This window comes from Pelobates fuscus, chromosome 5 (assembly GCF_036172605.1).
Source record: "Pelobates fuscus isolate aPelFus1 chromosome 5, aPelFus1.pri, whole genome shotgun sequence".
Lineage (NCBI taxonomy): Eukaryota > Metazoa > Chordata > Amphibia > Anura > Pelobatidae > Pelobates > Pelobates fuscus.
In genome coordinates this window covers 351801553-351819574 of record NC_086321.1, presented here as the reverse complement: position 1 = coordinate 351819574, position 18022 = coordinate 351801553, and positions in this window count along the sequence as shown.

Below are 18022 nucleotides of genomic sequence, written 5' to 3'. Positions count from 1 at the left end.
ACGCAGATAATTCCCGAATGGTGAACTCCGCCTTTGTCAGCCAAGCTTACGGAGATATTAAGCGCAAGCTACAAAAGTTAGAAGGGTTTGCAGGTATGTCCATCACTCAACTAATGGAGGTAGCGAATAAGGTTTATATGAATAGGGAAACAGAAAGTAAGAAAGAGGAAGAGCGCAAGATGCGTAAAAAGGCTGATATGCTAGCGGTAGCGATCGCAGGCGTAGATAGACGGGGCCCAGATAGAGGCGATAGTAGATGGAATAGGGAGCCTTTGAGTAGGAATCAATGCGCGTATTGCAAGGAAGAAGGGCATTGGAGGAACGAATGTCCACAAAGAGAGCAGTACGAGAGAGACCAACCCAGGGCAGGTTACGGAAACTTTAGAGGCAGAGCGAGAGGTAGAGGAGGCCCCGGAGGGAGTAATGGTAATAGAGGGAGCAATGGGAACAGAGGAAGTGTTAGGGAAGACAGGTATTTCCCAGCAGCGCAAAGGTCCCGCGATAGAGAAGGCAGGGACTTTGTAGGATTGGCTGACACGGTCATGGAGGACTATTGATACCGACCGGGCTCCATCCCCCTTGGTCGAGCGGAGCCTATGGTCGATGTATCAATAGGGGGAAAAAGGAGTGCGTTCATGATCGACACTGGTGCTGAACATTCAGTGGTGACTAATCTAGTTGCTCCTCCATCTGGAAGGACTATTACTGTGATAGGAGCAACTGGAAGAAGTGCTGAAAAACCGGTTCTTAAAAGTCGACTCTGTACATTGGGAGGCCACGTAGTAAAACATCAATTCCTTTATATGCCTGAATGTCCAGTCCAATTGCTGGGACGTGATATGCTATCTAAATTACAAGCGCAGATTACGTTCCTACCAAATGGAACAACATCCTTAAAGTTTAATGGACCTTCAGGTATTATGACTTTATCCGTACCAAAGGAAGAACAGTGGCGACTTTATACAGCGTTGACTATCCAAAACCCTAGGAGTGATGAATCCTTATTCAACATACCAGGAGTTTGGGCAGAGAACAACCCACCAGGACTGGCCCGCAATATTCCACCTATTAAAATCGAACTAAAACTTGGGGTTTATCCAGTGAGCCTAAGACAATATCACATCCCGCAGAAGGCTAAGAAGAACATCCAATCTTATCTGGATAAGTTCATACGGTATGGTATCCTAAAATTCTGTACTTCCCCCTGGAACACCCCATTGCTGCCTGTTCAAAAGCCCGGTACAGATGAGTATCGACCTGTGCAGGACTTGAGAGCAGTCAATGATGCGGTTGTTAGTATACATCCAGTCGTGCCCAATCCATATAACCTGCTTGCTTTAATTCCGGGCGGGGCTACTTACTTTACAGTCTTAGACCTCAAAGATGCCTTCTTTTGCCTCCGAATTGCCGCAGAAAGTCAATGTATCTTCGCTTTCCAATGGGAAAACGCTGTAACGGGCTCAAAACGCCAAATGACCTGGACAAGACTGCCCCAAGGGTTTAAAAATTCACCTACCCTATTTGGTTCAGCTCTAAGTCAAGATCTACTGGATTTCGAGTCCATCCCAGGAGAGTGTGTATTGTTACAGTATGTAGATGACTTGTTGATAGCAGCAGTTACAAAGGAAATATGTCAGCAAGCAACGCACGATCTACTACATATTCTCTGGAAGGCAGGATACAAGGTGTCTAGAAAGAAGGCTCAGTTGTGTTTGCCAACTGTCAAATATCTGGGATTCCATATCTCTGAAGGTCAAAGAATTATGGGGCCAGAGAGAAAAGAAGCTGTGTGCCAAATACCGATACCCAAGAATAGAAGACAAGTGCGAGAATTCTTGGGGGCAGCAGGCTTCTGTAGGATATGGATTCCCAGCTACGCGATACTGGCAAAACCTCTGTATGCAGCTATCAAAGGTACAGAGCACGACCCCTTCTTATGGACTCAAGAACAGCAAACGGCATTTGAAGATGTGAAGAAGGCTTTGATGAGTGCCCCAGCATTAGGTCTACCTGATCACACACGACCATTCTACCTGTACGTACATGAGCAAAGAAGAATGGCTGTGGGAGTATTGACACAGTACTTGGGATCATGGCAAAGACCTGTTGCCTACATGTCTAAGCAACTGGATGCAGTGGCCAGCGGACTTCCACCTTGTCTAAGAGCCGTAGCTGCAGCCGCCCTGCTAGTAGCTGAAGCCGATAAACTCACTCTGGGTCAAGAACTTTATGTACGAGTCCCACATGCAGTACAGACGTTGTTGGATTACAAAGGAAATCATTGGTTTAGTAACAGCCGTATGACCAAGTATCAAGCAATGTTGTGTGAAAACCCAAGAGTGCATTTAGAGACTGTAAACACCTTAAATCCAGCTACCCTTTTGCCACAACCTACTGAAAGTCAACATGATTGTTTGGAAGTAATGGATGAAGTATTTTCAAGTAGACCAGATCTTCGTGATTTTCCCATCCAGAACCCCGATGTTCAATATTACACCGACGGCAGTAGTTATGTGAAAGAAGGGATCCGCTATGCAGGATATGCAGTAACAACAATAGACAAGGTGATAGAAGCTCGGCCACTGGTGAAAGGAACATCAGCACAAAAGGCAGAATTGATAGCACTGACACGAGCGTTACAATTGGCTGAAGGTTTAAGAGTGAACATCTACACGGACTCCAAGTATGCGTTTTTAACCACTCATGCCCACAGAGCTTTGTATAAAGAAAGAGGACTACTGAATTCAGAAGGCAAAGAAATCAAGTATGCAGCTGAAATCCTACAACTATTGGAAGCAGTGTGGGAGCCGAAAGAAGTCGGTATTATACATTGTCGAGCGCATCTGAGAGGAGATGGTGATGTAACCAAGGGGAATCGGATGGCAGACAGTACAGCTAAGCGTGCCGCTGAATCAGGAAGACAGGAGTATGTAGGGCATATAGCTGCTCTAATACCAACCCCACTGTCTCAATGGACTCCAGTTTATACAGCTCAAGAAGAGGAGTGGTTAAAGACTGAACCAGGAAAGTATTTGGAGAACAAGTGGTATCAGCTAGAAGATGGAAGAATAGTCATACCAGCATCACTAGCGGTAGAAATTGTCCAAAACTATCACAACGGGACACATTCTGGGAGAGACAGTACAGAAGAATCTCTCAGAAAACATTTCTACATACTAAGACTGTCCAACTTGACTCAGGCCATTGTACGCAGATGTGTAACGTGTGCTAAAAATAATGCAAGACAAGGACCAGTAAAGCCACCAGGAGTCCAGTTTATGGGGGGACTCCCCATGTCCGATTTACAAATAGACTTTACAGTGATGCCTAAGTCGGGTGGACATCGTTACCTGTTGGTAATTGTGTGCACCTATTCAGGCTGGGTAGAAGCATGTCCTACTCGTACTGAGAAAGCAGGAGAAGTTGTGAGATTCCTGTTACGAGAAATAATACCCCGATATGGACTACCCTGCTCTATAGGATCGGACAATGGTCCAGCTTTTGTTCACCAGTGCCTACAGCAACTGACTCATATGCTTGGTATAAAGTGGAGGCTTCATACGGCATATAGACCCCAGAGTTCTGGTAAGGTAGAGAGAATGAATAGAACTATTAAGAACCAGTTGGCTAAAATGTGTCAGGAAACCCAACTTAAGTGGAACGTTCTCTTACCCATAGCTCTATTGCGAATCCGCAGTACCCCTACCAGAAGGATGGGCCTCTCTCCTTTTGAAATCATGTATGGGCGACCACCTCCCGTACTTGGTAACTTAAGGGGGGATTTGAGTCAGTTGGGAGAAGGAATTACCCGGCAGCAGGTTGTAGAGTTGGGTAAGACTATGGAGGAGGTACAGAAATGGGTACAAGATAGATTACCTGTGAATATTTATCCCCCTGTTCATAGTTACCATCCAGGAGACCAAGTGTGGATTAAAGAGTGGAATAATGTACCGTTAGGGCCCAAGTGGAGAGGTCCTTATGTTGTTCTTTTGTCTACCCCTACAGCGATAAAAGTAGCCGAAGTGACTCCGTGGATACATCACTCCAGGGTTAAACCAGCAGCAGTCGATTCTTGGCAAGTTACAGCAGATCCAGAGAATCCCTGCAAGATCCGGTTAAAACGCACTACTCAGTCGGAGTAACGAGGAATCGTGTGGATTACAAATTTTATTGTTACAGGGATTTGGTGAAGTGAGTGTTTTAGACGGCCATAATAAAGCCTGTCCGCTCACCAGCACATAGTATATAAGCCAGGAAAGTCTCGAAGGGACACCTGTGAAGACGAGCAGAACTCCATTCCCTGCAGCCCTTACATCCTGGAAGCTGAGGTGCCTTCGCACGGACGAAGACTGAGGATGACTGCGAAAGAAGTGTTTTTGATAGTGTTTATTTATGTGTGTTTTTAAATTCAGGAAGGTAGAGGTACCGACACTCCTAGCTGTGAGGTATGCATTAAGACTACGAGAACAGGTAATCATATTTCCCAAACCCTAATTTGGCATTCACAATACGAGTGTAAAGGAGATGTGTCAAGATGTAGATACCTTAATATAGAATATAGTGTGTGCCATTTAGGAGTAGGAGAACCTAAGTGCTTCAGTCCAGAGTATCAACCTCGTACAATTTGGTTGACTCTCAGGAATGGAGATCCTCAGGGGACCCTAATTAATAAGACGGTGTTAGAATCCGTACATTCTTCGAGTGTTCTGCTATTTGATGCGTGTAAGGCGATATCAAGTGGTAGAAAGCCGTGGAATGTATGTGGGGATCTTAGATGGGAGAGGACGTATGGGTCTAACGATAAATATATTTGTCCCAGTAGTAAAAATAAATATGTGAGTCCCAGATGCCCAAATAGAGAGTATAACTTTTGCCCATATTGGTCTTGTGTGGGGTGGGCAACTTGGGGACAGACAGTAGACAAGGACATGATAGTGACTAAGTTGCCTACCAGCCCATATTGTAAGTCTATGGAATGCAATCCAGTCCATATACTTATAAATAACCCCGACAAGTTCTTAGACAAGTATGGTAATTTATTTGGGTTTCAAATATATGGGACGGGTTTAGATCCTGGGACAGTATTGTTTATAGGAATAGAGACTGATACGGTATCCTCCCAGACTCATCAAGTATACCATTCCTTTTATGAAGAGATGAGCATAGATAATAAGATCCCCCATAATGCTAAAAACCTGTTCATCGATTTAGCTGAAAGTATTGCCGGTAGTCTTAATGTTACCAACTGCTATGTGTGTGGAGGTACTAACATGGGAGACCAATGGCCTTGGGAAGCAAAGGAGGTAATGTCCGGTTCTGAGGCAGTTGACCAATTAATATCCTCACAAGCCGATTATCATATGAGTGTTAGAGGTAAATCTGAGTGGAGATTAAAGACCTCCATCATAGGTTATGTTTGCATAGCAAGGAAAGGAATAATGTATAATACTTCTGTAGGAGAATTAACTTGTCTAGGGCAAAAAGCTTATGATGATGATACTAAGAATACAACTTGGTGGTCGGCTTCAAATGTCTCAGAACCATCTAACCCGTTTGCTAGATACGCCAATTTAAAGGATGTGTGGTTTGATCTATCCATCACATCTACTTGGAGAGCCCCAGCAAATTTGTACTGGATCTGTGGTAAGAAAGCCTATTCGGAGTTGCCACAGGACTGGGAAGGGGCATGTGTGTTGGGTATGCTCAAACCATCCTTCTTCTTGTTACCTATTGAAACAGGTGAGACTTTAGGTGTTAAAGTGTATGATGTGAATCATAGGAAGAAAAGGGGACCCATAGAGATAGGCGCCTGGGAAGATAATGAATGGCCTCCCCAGCGTATTATAGATTATTATGGGCCAGCCACGTGGGCAGAAGATGGTACCTTTGGTTATAGAACCCCTATTTATATGCTCAACCGTATTATAAGATTACAGGCGGTGGTTGAAATTATCACTAACGAGACATCACAAGCGCTCAATCTTCTAGCGAAGCATAATACCAGGATGAGGACAGCAGTCTACCAAAATAGATTAGCCTTGGATTACCTTTTGGCAGTAGAGGGAGGTGTATGTGGGAAGTTTAACCTAAGCAATTGCTGTCTTCAAATAGATGACGAAGGGCAAGCAATAGCTGAGCTTACTAGCCATATGGTTAAACTAGCGCATGTGCCTACTCAGGTATGGAAAGGGTATAATCCAAGTAGTTGGTTTGGTAGCTGGTATGAGTGGTTTGGAGGGCTTAAGGCAGTGGTAGGTGGAGTCCTACTGATTTTAATGTTGTGTCTACTCCTACCGTGTCTTATACCCTTAGTAGTTAGGTCTGTGCAAAGTCTGATAAAAAATATAGCAGAGAGGAAGGCTGCTGCACAGATAATGGCAATCTATAAATATGAGGCTCTAGATCAGGGAGAACCAATGCAAGAAGATGAATGTTGAAGATTCACATCATAAGATAAGTCTGGTCTGGTTCAAGGTAACTTGCGGTGTATGCAAACTAAGGTTAAGTGATGCCTCAAGTAATTGTGAAATATCAAGAGGCATCAAAGGGGGGAATGTGGTGGAATCTCGGTAAAAATAAATTTAGTAGGCCGAGATTACCACGTGGCATGTGTACGTGCATATGCTGACGTATCGATCAGTTGGTTGCACGAGGCAAGATACGATCAGTAGTGTACGGAGCATGTGCAAGAATACAGGATATAGTATTCCCCTCCTCCATTGTGCTGGACAGGCCATGCGGTCAAGCAGGAAGTTAATTCTTATTTGTATTGATTGGTCAAGAGAATGTGCGGGTGGAGCTTAATATGGGAGGAGTTATGTGCCTATATAAGGAGCCTGCACTATTGTCCGGGGCTCAGAACTTGCTGTATTTTGGTGACGCTAGTCCCTCTGAGTCCCGATCGGTGATCCAATAAAGAATCTCTTCCTTCCTGAAGAAACCTGTGTCCATCTCTCTGTGCTTCGCTTCCGTCAGTTTCTCCGGTATCACTACTGGTTCTGATAAGGCAGGTTGTGATACCACAGGTTCATATAATGCAGGTTCTGATAGCACAATTTAGATAATGCAGATTGTGATAACACTGTTTCTGATAAAGGCAGGTTGTGATACCACTGGTTCTAATAACACAGTTTAGATAATGCAGATTCTGATAACACCGGATCAGATAAGGCAGGTTCGATAATGCAGATTCTGATACTACTGGTTCTGATAAGGCAGGTTGTGATACCACAGGTTGTGATAACACAGGTTCATATAATGCAGGTTCTGATAGCACAATTTAGATAATGCAGATTGTGATAACACTGTTTCTGATAAAGGCAGGTTGTGATACCACTGGTTCTAATAACACAGTTTAGATAATGCAGATTCTGATAACACCGGATCAGATAAGGCAGGTTCGATAATGCAGATTCTGATACTACTGGTTCTGATAAGGCAGGTTGTGATACCACAGGTTGTGATAACACAGGTTCATATAATGCAGGTTCTGATAGCACAATTTAGATAATGCAGATTGTGATAACACAGGTTCTGATAACGCAGGTTCTGATAAGGCAGGTTCTGATAGCACAATTTAGATAATGCAGATTCTGATAAGGCAGGTTCATATAATGCAGGTTCTGATAGCACAATTTAGATAATACAGATTCTGATAAGGCAGGTTCTGATAGCACAGTTTAGATAATGCAGATTGTGATAACGCAGATTGTGATAAGGCAGGTTCTGATAACGCAGGTTCTGATAAGGCAGGTTCTGATAGCACAGATTCTGATAGCACAATTTAGATAATGCAGATTGTGATAACACAGGTTCTGATAAGGCAGGTTCTGATAGCACAATTTAGATAATGCAGATTCTGATAAGGCAGGTTCATATAATGCAGGTTCTGATAGCACAATTTAGATAATACAGATTCTGATAAGGCAGGTTCTGATAGCACAGTTTAGATAATGCAGATTGTGATAGCGCAGATTGTGATAACGCAGATTGTGATAAGGCAGGTTCTGATAACGCAGATTCTGATAACACGGGTTCTGATGCAGGTTGTGATACTGATGTGGGATTATTAAAAATCCTTATTGTACTTGTATTGAATTATTGTACTAACTCCATTTTAACTTTATACTGTGATGATCCTCCATTTTGTCCTCCTAACCTGACTTCCTCAATCCTCCATTTTGTCCTCATGACTTAACTTGTTCATTTTAAAACTACATTACGTGACTGAACTTCTCAACCCTATTAGTACAGTAGACAAAGACTGTGTTTTCCTGCAAGGACAAGTACCAGGAGGTGCTGGCTACTCCTTAAGACTTGCTGGCTACTCCTTAGAACTTGTAAGATAGTATAGTTTGAAGGCCACAGAACACAGTAGTAATGAAATGTTCTATTCATAAGAGACCTTGCACCTGGACATGAAGCCTGATATCATTGACCGTGTAAAATGACGCTTAGGACCCCCTTATCCCCACCCGTGTCCAGAATAATCCCACCTCTGGTGGGTGGACACGGGACTAACCTCTTAATTTTTTGAACCAATAGGTAAGACACTAACACCGACACTTAACAATTAATCCAATTGATGATGTTTATTTGCTGATATTCTAATAATCAATGATGACGCAAAATGCCTCTTAAAAGGGCCTGCGCGCCCGCTTTTTCTTCACTTGCCAATAAACTTTCTCGAAGTTATTTTAACCTGAACCTTGTGTGTCAGACTTAATTACTTCAGCGTATATACGCAATTTAATTTTATTGATTTGGACAGGAACAGATAGACATTTAAACATTTTGGTTTACTTTTAAAAAGTACCATAACAACTTGGCGCCCAACGTGGGGCATCGGGCTATGTCCGGCCGGTGAGCCGTCCTAAGGAAGACAAGGGTGGACGGAGGAATCCGGGGGGAAGGAAAGGAGATTGATCACCTCCAGGTACACGGTAGAGACTTCTGCAGAGCCACCGGTATGTTCCGGCCCCTTTGATTGACCCGTCCACGTGTCTGTGACTGCTTCCCGGGAGGACATCAAAGACAGGTAATATCTTGCCCGGTGCCTCGTTACTCACTTGTTTACCTGCATTTTAGTCTATCTGTTGCCTGGGTGTGTTTGAATTGTTTGCCTGTTTCCCCATTTTGAGATAAAGGGGGGTGGACCTGAGGGGACTTGCCTGGGTCTTCAGTGTGTCTGTCTATCTGTTTGTATTTTACCTCTTTTGGGATAAAGGGGGGTGGACCTGAGGGGATTTGCCTAGGTCTTCTGTTGCCTGTTTTACCCCTTTTAGGAACCACGGTGCTGTGGTTGTAGGGAAAAAGGGGGGTTGACCTGTGGATGTGTTCCTGGGGGTCATCTTTTCCTGTTTAACTCTTTTAGGAGCCTCGTGGCTGAGGCTGTAGGGAAAAAGAGGTGTGTTGGATCTGTGGAGATTGTGTAGACTCATAGTTTCCTGGGGATCCTTCTTGTGTCACTTTGATAGCCTAGCTAGCTTCTCTGTGCACGTTACTCTGCTTGCAGAGTGGTGGTACCCTCCAGTTTCGAGCGCTGAGCTGGAGCCATTCCAATTTTTATTTTGTGGTGTGTGAATTCGGGCAGGCATTGCTGTCTTCATCACCACGGAGTAGTGGGACTTATAAAGTGGGTCTTTATAGGGGCACTACAAGGGTGAGGGTAGCGCAGACACTACGAGTGGGCTGCTGTGACGAGGGAGGCATATGGATTTCGGACCGGTGTTAGCTGTTATCCTTGGCCGTTGGTAGTAAGATACTACGGGATTGAGGGAGGTGACTTTGGAGTAAGCACACGAGTAAAGGAAAGGAATTACTGTTGATTTCATTTGAATTGTGATGCATGCACTGTATTTCAACTGTATTGTTGTCTTGTTTGTTTAATAGGAGTCTCATGAACTCCTGTGTCTGTCTCTAAGGATTTTCCTTGCCTTTCATCTTTTCTGTACTTCCTATATTATTATACTATCCACTCCCATTCCTCTTAAAGGAGAAGTGATTGGTCACACACTTCTCACCTCGCTCCAATCCGTGTCTACCACCCCGGGTAGGCGGATTCAGTGACTAGTCTACGTTTTGGGAAGACGCACCTGAGAAAGTCCCACGGTTCTCGGGTGGCAGTCGAGCATTGTAGACGTTCTTGTTCCGTTTTCCTTCTCTCTCTCTATATCTAGGACGCTGGTATAGGGGTAAAGGGATTATGGGGCAGGATTTAAGCAAGCCCAATAAGGGCTGGTTAGCATGTGATTTGGTAGAAAACAGAGAGGGTGAGGAGATGGTTAAAGGTGTTGAAAAGATTGCAAAAGTATGTAAAATTACTGTACCAACGGGTGGAAGATTGCAACCAGAAAGTTGGCGCAAGTTACTGGCAGAAATGAAAGGCAAGCTTACAGATAATGGTTTATTAAAGACTGCTGAAGCATGGTACAGAGTAGCGAAGGCTATTCAGCTAGAAGGTTGGGTTGAGGAAGAAATAAATCACAAAGGTGTGAAATTGTTTGTGTATCATAATAATTGTGTTACTGGGGTTTACCCTCAGCCAGCGCCCCAAAGTGGCGCCCAGGGGACGTCTATCCCCAAGGTTCAGTCAGCAGTAGGTGATAGCCAGCTGACAATGTTCCCCACTCCCAATCCTCCTAACACCCATCCCGTCACCTCCCCTGTCTGCCCGGTCCTGAATTCTGATGGATCTTTCTTTTCCCCCTCCCCGTCTCTAACATTCCCATCATCCTCATCCATCCCTACGCTACCTGCTGTACCTCCCCTTAACATTTCATCTGCCATTCCTTCCCTACATTCTCTCTCCGTTAATGATCCCCTCCCCTCTTCATCCGCCCAGCTAACCGCTTCCTCCACCCTTGCCCCGGCTCCTCCCTCTACACCCACCCCTACCAATCCCTCTCCGTCCCCTCCCATCTCCACCCCAGTCCAATACCCCACCTCCTTCCCCTCCCCAGCCTGGCCCTACCCCTTCCCATATCCCATGACCCTGCCCTATCCCGGATATCCACTACCCCTTCCCCAAGCCACTCCCCAGGTTCCGGTCATGCCCAGTCCGGCACAGTCTGCCCCGGATGTGCCCACATCCAACATGGCCGCCACTTCTTCCCTTAACCCTAATGCAGTACCTTTTCCGGCCACCAATATGGCGGCCCCCAGTACAGCCCTGATGCCGGTAATTCCCGGTGACTACCTATCTGGTTATGATCCGCTAGCCACCCCTGCATCTGGGACCCCCTCTCATCCCCCGGTCCTGTCACCTTACTCGGGTCCTGCCCGTAAGAGAGCTCAGATCATAGAATTAGATGAGGGAGAAGAGGATAGGTTATCCCAGGACTCGTTGGAGGCTGCAGGAGCCGCTGCAGGAGCCTCAACTCATCGTTCTATCGATGATCCCTTTGGACACAAGGGTCGGGGAGAACGGACCCCTCCTAAGTATGTTGCTTTTAACCCCACTCAAGCCAGTGCATTAATGAAATCGCTCCCTGACCCAGAAAAACAGCCTATGCCTTTTTACCGAGGGATAGTTCAAATTCAAAAGACTTATTCCGCCGCATGGCGTGATCTACTCAGCATTTGTGCTATTTAAGCAGGGGATGCCTATTGGCCAAGCATGGCCCGTCACCTCAGTACAGATCTGCTTTCCAGTGATGTTGATTACCCCTCCGGGGTAACCTTTTGCACCCAATTAAGAGAATGGGCTAAGGACAAACTTGCAGATCAGGCTGCTGGCCTTACTGATGTTATTCAAGACAAGGGAGAATCAGTGGAAAGGTTTCATGCAAGACTGTATCAAATGTTCACAGATTTGGGGTTTGATCTTACTGACAAAATTCATTCACAAATGCTGTCAGGTGCGTTTGTCCAAGGCGTTAAAGACTCTATACGCAAGGGAATTATTGCTGCACGCCCTGAATATAAGGTTGTTCCCCTGGATACCCTGCTTTTAGTCGCTAGGGGCCTAGAATCTGCCCAGACCCCCAGAAGGCCAAGCTCTGCTCCTCTTATGGTATCACGCAGTATCCCTGTTCCCAGGGGCACCAGACCAGAGGATGGCTTCTGCTTTAATTGCAAAGCTAAAGGTCATTTTAAAAGTGATTGCCCGGAACCCAAAAGAGAGATAAGAAAGCCATCCAGACCTGCCCCGGTCACTAAGGCCGAAAAAGGGGTTCCAATAGTTGAGGAACCCGATGAATAGGAAATTGGCAAGCCTGTGTCTGTGACCCCTGTCATGGCAGTGTCTACAGGGGATAAAGGGGGGCCACTTGCCACAGTGACTTTGCCCATTGAAGGCCACCCTACCACATTTCTTGTTGACACAGGTGCAGCCCGTAGTGTTCTGCGAGAACAAGACCTGCCAGACCCATCTTTCCTGTCCAATATTGACGTCTCTTGTGTTGGAGTGGATGGCCAGCCAAGACATAGCCCTTTAACAACTCCTCTACGAGTTGGCTCTAGCCTGCTTGCTCGCTTTGTGGTATCCTCCACATGCCCAATTAACCTGTTAGGTGCTGATGTCCTCTCACGCCTGCAAGCATCCATCACCTTCACCCCGGACGGGCAAGTAGAAATGTTCACACCTCTATCTGTATCAGACACCTCTGCCCTGTGCTCCTTGCCTCTGATGCTGCATTTAGAAAAGCCCCGTGAGGAAGCAGCAGAATTAAGGTCCAATTTTCCAGAGGAATTAAAAACACAGGTGCCCGCTAAGTTATGGTCCTCAGGCCCAGAGGACATAGGTCACCTAAATGTTCCCCCTGTGGTGGTAAAGCTTATTCCAGGAGCTAAGTTACCAAGAAAACCACAATATCCATTAAAACCAGCACAGTCTGCTGCCATTTCTGTCCACATCAAGGCACTCTTGGAGAAGGGTGCCCTGGTAAAATGTAAATCTGAATGTAATACCCCATTATTTCCTGTGAAAAAGAAGACTCCAAAAGGTGAGCCAGAAAAGTACAGGATGGTCCAGGATCTCCGTGCCGTCAATGAAGCTACCGTCCTGGACACCCCTCTTGTACCAAATCCCCATACCCTACTCTCTGGAGTCCCACCATCTGCAAAATTTTTCACAGTCATTGACCTGGCCAATGCCTTTTTCAGTGTCCCACTGGACCCATCCTGTCAATACCTGTTTGCTTTCACTCATGAGATGCAACAGTATACCTGGACTGTCATGCCCCAAGGGGCACAAAATTCTCCAAGTCAATTTGCAAAGGCCATGGGTACCATCCTTGACCCATGGCAAGCTGAGCACCCAGAAGTTGTCTTGCTTCAGTATGTGGATGATCTACTGCTGTGTGGAGATGATATACCCACTACTGAAAGGTGTTCAATTAGTCTTCTTTCCTATTTGGCAGAACAGGGATGCAAAGCTTCACTCATCAAGCTACAATTCTGTCAATCTTCAGTGATCTTCCTTGGACATTGCCTATCTCAAGGTACCAGACATCTTACTCGGGACCGGGTAAGAGCTGTTCTGGACATTCCACCTCCAAGGACTTCAAAGTCTCTTCATGCCTTCCTAGGCCTCATTTCCTACTGCAGAGCATGGATCCCAGAAGCCTCTCTGCTTATGCAACCTCTCTATGATGCTCTTAAGTCTGACCCGTTCTGTCTGACCAATGAAGCTCTGGACAATTTCGATGCTTTAAAACGTGCCATTGCTTCTGCTCCTGCCTTGGGCCTACCTGACTACTCCAAACCTTTCAAATTATTTGTCTCTGAAAGACAAGGCCACGCAACAGGAGTTCTCACCCAAACGAATGACTTAAGAGGCCGCCAGAGGCCTATTGGATATTTCTCATGTCAACTAGACATTGTGGCCAGAGGGACTCCTTCCTGTCTCAGGGCTGTTTTTGCCGCAAGAGAGCTCATAGAAAGAACCTCGGACCTGGTCCTTGGCCACCCTCTGGTTGTTCTAGCCCCTCATGACATTTCTGCTATCATCAACCAAGTCCAGCTCAAGCACGTGTCTCCAGCCAGACACCTGCGCCTACAGTGTCATCTTCTTTTGCCTGACAACATTTCCATCCAAAGATGTCAAGTGCTTAATCCATCCACTCTTCTTCCACTCCCTGAGGGGGGTATCTATTATGGATTTATCACAGATGAAACCTACATTTACCTGCTCTGTGGATGTATCAAGAAAGTCATGCATCCACATTTGTCATTTTATGAAGATGAGACACCTCTTTGTGAAGGCCCGGATTACGCCTTCTGTACCATGTGGTACAAGCCAAACATTACTCCCGAACCTTGCTATGAAGATGAGCTTTACCACTGGACCGATGTAAAGCTCACTGCACAAGACTTCTATTGTGACTCTGAAGGCAATAGCATGGTCTTGGTCCAGCTACCTCAACAACTCAACTACCTCTACCGCCATTGGGATACCGCTATCCCACATATTCCTGTTACCAAGTTGAAGACAAGGTCATGGAATGATCTTGGGCCCATGGCAAAACTATGGGCCACCATGAATGAAGAACAGCTACAGGAAAATGGTATTGCCAAATACCCAACAACTGACCTTCTAGAAGCATGGCCACGCCATTTCCTGGAAAAGGAATTTCAAGAACTGGTCATAAAGAATGATTATGACCCAGAAACACCTCATGACTGTTTTGAACAGATGAAAATGGAAACAGTGCACTTACCAACTGTGCATGAGAATCCATTACCAGATCCGGATTTTACCCTGTTTGTGGACGGATCAAGATATGCCGATGAAGGAGGAACATATCACACAGGATATGCCGTAACCACAACAGACGAAGTCATCAAATCATCATCTTTACCGCCAGCAATGTCTGCGCAAGAAGCTGAATTACAGGCTCTGACTTCAGCATGCAAAATTTCCGAAGGAAAACGTGCCAACATCTATACAGATTCAAGATATGCTCTGGGTGTGGCACATGACTTCGGCCTAATTTGGAAGACAAGAGGATTTCTTACCACCGCCGGTACACCAGTCAAACACAGCACTGCAATCAAGGAGCTAATGGATGCCCTCCTACTTCCCGAAGAAGTGGCCGTTTTGAAAGTCAAGGCCCATGGGAAATTGGATACAGATGAAGCAAAGGGCAACCATTTAGCTGATCAGGCTGCTAAGCTAGCGGCCAGGGATCTGCAGGAAGTGGATGAAGAAGTGTCCGGACAAGAAGAAGAAGAAGTCCCTATTTTCGCTCTGCAAACTCTTCCTACTGATTTGCGAATTTTACAAGAACAGCAAGCTGCAGTCACTCCTGAAGAAATCCAGAAATGGAAAAAGAAAGGAGCTGTCCAAAAGGACGGAATATATTACAACAATTTCAAATTTTGTCTTCCCAGAAATTTGTATCCAGCAGTTGTCCAATGGGCACATGGGCCTGCACACCTGTCAAAAGAATTGATGGCCGCCCTCATACAGAAGTATTATGAAGCACCTGGAATCACAACATTGATCAATAGCTTCTGCAAGGCCTGTGTCATTTGTGCAAAATGCAATCCAGGAAGACCAATCAAGGTGCCTGCAAAACACCTGGCAAAGCCCATGTACCCCTTCCAGCGAATTCAAATTGACCACATCCAAATGCCCAAGAGTGGGCCCCATGAATATGCACTAGTAATAGTGGACATGTTCTCAGGCTGGCCAGAAGCCTACCCAGTGGCCAATATCACTGCAAAAACAACCGCAAGGCGCCTACTTACAGATATTGTATGTAGATTCGGACTCCCAGAAGTCATTGAGAGTGATCAAGGCCCAGCCTTTACAGCAACTGTGACTAAAGAAATTTGGACTGCTCTAGGGGTGACTCTAGCCTTCCATACCCCTTACCACCCACAAAGTAGTGGTAAAGTGGAGCGCATGAATGGCACTCTAAAAACCAGAATGTTAAAAATGTCACAAGAAACAAAGATGCCCTGGCCAGAAAGCCTACCAATAGCTTTATTTAGTGTTAGGCACACACCTAGAGGGAAGCATTCACTGTCCCCATATGAGGTTCTATTTGGGACAGCACCCAGGCTAGGTTGTTATTATCCGCAGCAGTTGCAACTCCAATCAGATGTTTTAGTAGACTATGTAACTGAACTTGCAAGTGTCCTAAACAAAATACATGCCCAAGTTTTCTCTTCAATTCCAGATCCCGAATTGGATACAGGTTCCCATAACCTACTTCCCGGAGATTGGGTCCTGGTCAAGAAGTTTGTGCGGAAAAATACCCTAGAACCGAGATTTGACGGTCCATTCCAAGTTCTCCTGATTACCGCAACCTCCGTCAAATTGGCCGGTAGGCCAAATTGGATCCACGCTTCCCACTGCAAGAAATCTCCTGCCCCAGAGGAAGCGAATATCGCACAAACATGTATCTCTGGTACATCTTTTCCTTAATTAGCCTTATGAAGGCCCAGCAAGTAGCCATTACCAAAGACATTAGTGGGTACACCTTCTGGTATAATTCATCGTGCACCCAGGTGGCTACTTATACCTTTGACTACTGTGATATTGTAGAATGTCCATTTCCCACACCACAAATCCAGAGCATTTATAGAGATATCCCTCATTCGAAAGACCCATATGTTTGTGTAGTTGACAAGCAATGGGGGCACAATTGTGACCATTGGGGGGCGGCGGGATGGAATGCCGGGCCTGCCTGGGGTTACAAACCAAAAAGTGCCGTATCTAAAGTAGATGATCATGGTAGACCCCTCCTCCAGAGAATGACTTTGAGAAAGCCTGGGGGGAGTACACCAATGAAACTAATCCTTAACATTGAGCATCCAAGCCCAACAGATGCGGACCAGTATGTGATGGGAATGTATTGGAAAAAGGGTTCCTATAAAAAGTTAGGGCATTTCTACCTTAAAGATATGTGCAACTCTTCTGAGTGGCAAGGGGCCACCCATATGGTCCCTAACCCATTAAAACCTCATATCCAGACCTTTCAAGACATGATGGCCATTGCTAACCCCACTTTTGAAGATACCATGGCCGCTGAAACAGGTTTTAATGATGTAAATTTATGGTTAGAATGGATGAAATATAATGCTAATAAGCATAATAGAACTGCATGTTATGTGTGTGGCGGTGCCCGGCCTCACCTGGGTACCGTGCCTTTAATCCTACCAGTAGATATAGAAGAATGTGTTTTAAGCCTTTTTGCCTATCACTATAATTTTAACAGGTCCATATGTATTGCATGGACAAAGGAGTATCCTCTCCTAACCCAGGATGTCAAACCCCCAGATGGTATTACCGTGTATAAAGGTAATTACACTTGTTATGCTAATTACGATGGAATAGGTAAATTCTTGGGTAACTTCTCCAAGGGGTATTGTGCTACCTACAGAAATGTCTCTATGGACTTGTTGCAGTTTCACACCAGGTCATTAGGGGATATTTACTGGTTGTGTGGGGATTTACAGCTAAGATCCAGAATGGACAAACAGTGGTGGGGGGAGTGTACTCTGGCTAAAGCTATTATGCCTATACATATCATTTCTGACACACACCTCGTCACCCATGGGTCCAAACACACTAAGGTTAAACGTGACGCCCCAGTGAAAGGAAGTTTTGATCCCCATGTGTATATTGATGCCATTGGAGTGCCTAGGGGGGTGCCCAATGAGTTTAAAGCAAGGGATGAAGTTGCCGCAGGATTTGAATCAATTTTTACCATAGTTACCGCAAACAAGAATTTAAATTGGATAAATTACATTTATTATAATCAACAGCGTTTCGTTAATTACACCAGAGACGCCCTCCAGGGGTTGGCCGAACAGCTGCAGGCCACATCCCAAATGGCTTTCCAGAATAGAATGGCCCTAGATATGATCTTAGCCGAAAAAGGAGGGGTTTGTAAAATTTTGCCCGACACCATGACATGTTGTACCTATATCCCAGAAAACACAGGCCCTAATGGTAAAGTTACATTAGCCATAGAAAAATTAAATGACCTGTCTGAAGAATTAAAAAGGAATTCTGGGATAAAAGATCCCTGGGAAAGATGGTTTGGTTGGATGACAGGATGGCAAAAGG